Source organism: Symphalangus syndactylus, chromosome 1, assembly GCF_028878055.3.
Source record: "Symphalangus syndactylus isolate Jambi chromosome 1, NHGRI_mSymSyn1-v2.1_pri, whole genome shotgun sequence".
Taxonomy (NCBI): Eukaryota; Metazoa; Chordata; class Mammalia; order Primates; family Hylobatidae; genus Symphalangus; species Symphalangus syndactylus.
Genome location: NC_072423.2, coordinates 17,692,927 through 17,699,872, shown reverse-complemented (window position 1 = coordinate 17,699,872; position 6,946 = coordinate 17,692,927). Strand labels below are relative to the sequence as shown.

At 29.8% G+C, this 6,946-nt stretch overlaps 1 pseudogene; it reads right to left on the bottom strand.

Moving 5' to 3' along the window:
* Positions 1-251: 251 nt before the first annotated feature.
* Positions 252-399, bottom strand: LOC129461791 (uncharacterized; annotated as a pseudogene).
* Between the last annotated feature and the right edge of the window lie 6,547 nt (positions 400-6,946).

Sequence of the window (6,946 nt, the reverse complement as noted above, 5' to 3'; positions counted from 1 at the left end):
GTGAACCTAAAATTCTTCTGAAAAATATCAATTGAAAAAAAAATCTAAAACCTATGAACAAAAAATTTAGATGTATTTCAATAATTCAGACATATATGTGAAATTCTTTTTGAGAAGATTACAAAATTTTTGTAGGTCTTGAAAGAAGCCTTAAATAAACGAGGAGCTTACATTTATGGATAATACATTATAATAAGAATGTCATTTCTCCCTAATCTTTAAGTTTACCCAGAATACCAACAGAGACCTACACAGAATATGTCAAATTGTACTGAAATTAACATCAAAGACAGCAAAGAGAATAAATTTCAAGAAAGGCTTATGTCTTTTCTGAAATAAGTTTTAAGCTGGTGAGAACAGATACTACACTTGATCTTAGCCAAAAGGCTGAGAAGCAATGAAAAATATTTTAAAAAAGAAGGGTACTTCCATATCATCAGATGTCAATAGGCCTTTAAATCTATAATAATTAAGATAATGTATATTGTTGCATAGATAATATGCCATGTTTGCTGATATTGTGAAACATTTTATGTCAAATAGCATGTGTTCAACTAAATTCATGAAGAAATAACTTTTGAATTGTAATTCCTATTAATTAACATCAAATACATCATTAAATGCCCCTAACATTTTTCTAGGAACTTTTTCCTTCAGATATTTTTGTCTGAAGAATTAACATGTTTAAAAACATGGTCAGATGCTGTATTTATGTCTGGTAATTTACATTACTTCTAAAATGAACTAACAACAATATGCAAACCCAAGTACCGATGGTCTCCTTTTTACTTATTTTTTGAGATTGCAGTATTTTCACTGTATTTGTAGAATAATAGTTGTACATGCACACATATGGGGTATATGTGTATCTGTTATAATATTGTGAGTGCAATGAGATCAAGGATGTTATTTGTCTTGCTCTTTGCTTTATAACTAACACCTAGATCAATTGCTGGAATATATCATGTGTATAAGAAATAAACATGGGAAGGGCAACAATTTTCTTGAATGAAAAATATTTTCCATTAGTAAAAAGTAAAGCAGTTTCTTTTCTTTATTTCATTTTTTTAAAAACATTATATCATGGCAGGTGGGAAAGGAATTTTGTGTTGAAAATGTGAAACGTAAGTCATTTGGTATATTTCAACTTTTTAAAAGATATTTTTGGGGAGAAACTGAGTACCAGAAAAAATTTATAGAGTAAAAGCAAGGCAATGTTAACCAAGTGTCAGCTTGCCAATTTTTCTATAGTTGTAAGTCAATAATTCTTTCAGAAATACATCTTGAGATTGAATATGTAATATTAACAAAATCTGCAGAAATAGAGCCATTATCTTTGTTTTTTTTTTCCTAAGTCATGAATCAAAATGCTGATGTAGTACAAAAACATATTTAAGAGGCAAGGTGAATAAAGCAATGGGAAAGCTCTGACATTTTAAAGGATAAAATTGCAAGACGGTAAACATTTTAATTTTGAGGGGTGTGTGTGTGTCTGTGTGTATTTGCATTTATTGGAAAATAAATGGTTGACCACTTTTCATATATGTATTTGAATTTAATATTTTGATTTATATTGTTCCTCAATGAACTTTCATAGTCTTTATCTTATTTTGGTTTGGAGAAGAAAAATTTCAATATGAATGGGCAAATTTTCTTCTAAGTAATCTATGTATTTCTAAATATTTTTCTTATTTTAATGAATAAGAAGATTGTAAAATAGAAAACATTCTATGATTATTTAATTCTTCATGATACAGAGAAAAAGGAAATTAAAACCAAATTAATCAACTTCCTAAATGAGTAATCACATTGTATATTAAATATTATTTAATTGCCATTTTATATTATAACAAAATAACTCACAATCACCATTATTATGGTGGCTGTACTTTTAGTAGAATTTCCTGTACAGGTGCCTAGAGCATTTTTATATGCTCTTTTATCAGACAAACAGAAATACCAACATACATACATTATTTTAACATATAAAGTTGTCTAATTTGGTGATAAGAATTGAGGTGTAGGAGGAGGTAAAAGAAAGAGATCTAATGGTTTTTACCCACAGAAATAGATATGTGAAATATATTCAATTAATTTAATATGATAAATATATAGATGGACTAATACAGTTTATTCAAATCAATCATATATGCCCTATTTATGATCTTTAATTATTACTATATTATCATTTTTCATAATATCTTGGCTCAGTGCTAGATTTTTACATAGAATGAAAGAAAGGAGGGCATTTGATCTATTTTAAGCAATGTATTTCCATTGTTGTACCCACAGTTATTTCTAAAATAAAAGAAATGGCTTAATTCTAAGATGTGTTTCTAGCTCTGCACAATTACCAGATTATGCTAAGTAAAAATTATGCAGAGTAATGGAACATTTAAATTTTATATTTGTTTTCCATTCTAATATAAAATAAATCATTTACACCTAAATATATTATTTTCAAGGAAACTAGAACGTAAATAATTTGTAATCTAATGTATTACATAATATTTGTGAACATTTCTTCATTACGTTTTGCTAGCTTAAAATTAAGCTATGATTATATAAATTTTTATTTCATCTTCCTGATAAATTTACCACATTCTCTGCACTTTGAAAATGCCTTTTATGTGTAGATTTTCATTTCTTCTCACCTTATTTTAATATTTTATATATTTTCCTGCTACCATATCTATGACTGTTCCATAACTCCAATTATAATTTAGATATTTCTTTTAAAATTGACTTGCTTAGGAGAAAATGCAGATCATGTCAACGAACTAAAGTATTTCTCTTCATGGTTTTTATATCTTAAATTATCTTTATTTTTGTTGTATTTTCATGATTAAAATTAAACTTAGTCATTCGTATGACATGGGTTTATATTTCTTAGTTTATGTAATCCATAGGCACATAGGAGTCACTGCTTAAGAAACCTGTGATTAGAATATTCATGCAGCTCTTTACTTTTGCAATATTATATTAACATTATTATTGCCACGTCTGTCAAGAACACTATAGAACTCTTGCTGTGAAACTTGCTTCCACAGTCAGATGTGAGGACAAAAATATTGATTCAATCACGGATGATTTTCTAGTACCACAGCTGATGCTCCGTGTTTACTTATGGTTATCAAATTTTATTGATTAATCATTTTATGACATATGCAATTGACACACTCAAATAGCAAAATATATAGTGACAGGTATTCAAATTTAAGAAGTGTCTTCCACTTTCAGAAATGCCCATTTTGAAAAATGCTGCTATTAAGTAAAAAGAAAGTGGTCTGAGTTATTTAGGTAAATTTGCATGTGTATAAGCAGAAAGTTGACAGAGTTTGCATTTTTAACTATAAACATAATAGAAACATCTCAGTGACCCATACAAAATCTAAATTTCCCCTTTCATTGAAAATAATGTAAGAACATAAATGCCAATAATTTGTACTATAACTTTTACAAAAGTACACTTTATTTGTATCTTTTCATGGTAAATAAAAATAGCTAATGTATTATAATATTCAGTATTTTATTATATTATTTATTTACTGATATTATTTACTGATATTTATTAACTCATTTTATTATATATTTTATATTAAATATATATTATATATATTTATTTTATTATTTACTGATATTTACTGATAATATTCAGTATTTTATTATATTATTTACTGATATTATTATAATATCAGTATTATATTCAGTATAATATTCAGTAACTCATTTATGTATTATAGAATTTCTGGCTCAGAAACAAAGAATGAAATGTGCTTATGGGAGGGAGAGAGAAAGGGGGAAGGAAGGGAAGAAGGGAGGGAGGAAGGAGGGAGAAAGGAAAAGAAAAGAAGTTGCTGAGTTGCTTCTTTAACTTCTTTAAGACATTAAGTGCAGAATTGGAATCTACCTACCCTGCTGAATCTTCTGCTTACATTATATATTTCACTGCATTAAATTTGCTTGAGCTCTGCTCTTCACATTTTAGCAATGTTAGCTTTATTTATTAACTTGATTTTTAAAAGTCTATCACCTCTTGGTACATAAAAATAAGTGCCTTCATTTATTTAAGCTATATTGTCAAATATTTCTGGTCATGGAATAAAAAATTTAGAGTTTTTCTGCAAAATCTAAGATTTAGTATGCATGTTTTTTATTAAAAATATTAAATTTTTTAAAAGACATCAGAAATGTTGACTCAGCAGTAATAAAATTTACAGGCATAATTTCACAAGCCAAAAAACGCCCACAAATATTTTCAATGAGGGGCTAGCGTCTGATGGGTTTTATTTGCACTAATTTGCAAATCTAACTTACAGTGGTTAGAACACTAAGGGACTTTATCAAATTAGAATATTAAAACTTTAGATGGTCAATTGATGTTTCTACTTAATTTCCTAAGTTATTTAATAATTGGTCATATATTGGAGAAACTTACCTATACAGGGATTAAATATAAGCTGCATATGATGGTGTTTTGCTTGTTATTAAAATATTATACTCCATTGTTAATATCAAAAATTAGAATCACATTCATCATTTAAGAGATTTCCAAACTTTGTTGTATTTTAATTTAACCGTGGGATGAGATATTTTGGATACTGAAAGCAGTTATTCACTGAGCTACAGAATGGTTATATTAGGAAAGTCTGAAAATGGGTGATCAAGTGTTTCTGAATGATCCACCCTGCAAAATTCCAATATTACCTTTGTCTTTTGTTCTCCTATATACCTGCTAATGCTCACTTCCAAAGTGTATCTATTTCAACTGACACCGGCACTTGGACCTAATGGTAGACGAGGTCTTTGCCACTATTTAGCCCATTACCAAGGTGGTTATGTGGAGCCGCCAGCCTTCTCTGCTGGACCGCCCTTTCTAAGTGGCCATCTTCATACACTTTATGTCTGATTCTGCAGAGAGAATAGAGAATTTCTTGACTTGGTATGCTTTTTGCATTTACAAATCAAATATCTATTATTTGCATGCAGCCCTACCTTCCTTATACCAGAATTATATAAAAGTTCCTCTTTAAAACAAATTTATCCTATTTTGTTCTTGATCTTATTTTCTTCAGCTCATCTGAAGTCTGAACTTTGTCATAAAAATTATTGTCTCTCTTCATACATTCTCCAACTTTTTCTTTATACTGGTCCCTTCAATGTAGGCAATTGCATATACTCAAGTCTTTGAAAGAATTACAAACCCAAATATTGCTAGGCCAGTACTGCCTGCTCTTACAATTCTAATTTTTGTGTTTAACTATTTTTCTTTCAAATTCCTCGGGCTTCATATTCTCAAGTTTCTCATTGCTATGTCCAATTCCTCAATTGTCATTTATTTTAACTTAATAAACACTCATAAAATGAATACTATACGCTCAGCACTATTCTAAGCATTGTGTACATATGTATTATATGTGTATATGTTATCTCAGTCCACCTGTTTTTTAATATCTTGCAAATACTTTATTTCTAATTATTAAAGCAATATTTACTTATTCCAGACAAAATTTTAGACCACGTAAAGTAAAACACAAAAGTTATCCACAATCTCAGAAACAAATACTATTCACTGATAATATTTTGCTCTATTTTGCATATTTTTGTGATTGCATGTGTGTATACATGTTTATTTTTGTACATATGTTGTGTGTGTATTTATTTTTCCTTTTTTTTTTTTAATTATACTTTAGGTTTTAGGGTACATGTGCATAATGTGCAGGTTTGTTACATATGTATCCATGTGCCATGTTGATTTCCTGCACCCATTAACTCGTCATTTAGCATTAGGTATATCTCCTAATGCTGTTCCCCCCTCCTCCCCCAACCCCACAACAGTCCCCGGAGTGTGATGTTCCCCTTCCTGTGTCCATGAGTTGTCATTGTTCAATGCCCACCTATGAGTGAGAACATGCGGTGTTTGGTTTTTTGTCCTTGCGATAGTTTACTGAGAATGATGTTTTCCAGTTTCATCCATGTCCCTACAAAGGACATGAACTCATCATTCTTTATGGATGCATAGTATTCCATGGTGTATATGTGCCACATTTTCTTAATCCAGTCTATCGTTGTTGGACATTTGGGTTGGTTCCAACTCTTTGCTATTGTGAATAGTGCCGCAATAAACATACGTGTGGATGTATGCAGCCAAAAAACACATGAAGAAATGCTCATCATCACTGGCCATCAGAGAAATGCAAATCAAAACCACAGTGAGATACCATCTCACACCAATTAGAATGGCCATCATTAAAAAATCAGGAAACAACAGGTGCTGGAGAGGATGTGGAGAAATAGGAACACTTTTACACTGTTGGTGGGACTGTAAACTAGTTCAACCATTGTGGAAGTCAGTGTGGCGATTCCTCAGGGATCTAGAACTAGAAATACCATTTGACTGGGTATATACCCAAAGGACTATAAATCATGCTGCTATAAAGACACATGCACACGTATGTTGTGTGTGTATTTAAATGATAACAAAGACTTGTGTAATACTGTGTTATACATTCTTTCTAAGCAAAAACTAACTCATCTAATTTCACCATCAACTTTATACATTTCACAAAGGAGGAATCTGAAGAAAAAGAGAGATTTAGGTAACTTGCTAAGTGACGGAACTAATATTGGCATTTCAGTAGTCTGTCTCCAGAGTTCATGATGTCTACAATGTATCTTACACAACTTTGTTTTGAACACACACACACACACCCCCGTGGTCTCATAAGTATGCTAAATAGTATATACTTATATACTAAATATATGCCGATGTATATTATATAGTTACAATTTTGATGTCTATGCAGATTTCAGCATTTTTCACCAAAAATGTATTTTTAATATTTTAAAACACATTTAATAGATTCATAATGTTAATATATGAATATACTATTTGAAAAAATTACTTTCCTTTTGTTGAACATTTAGTTTTACCCTTTCAAATTTT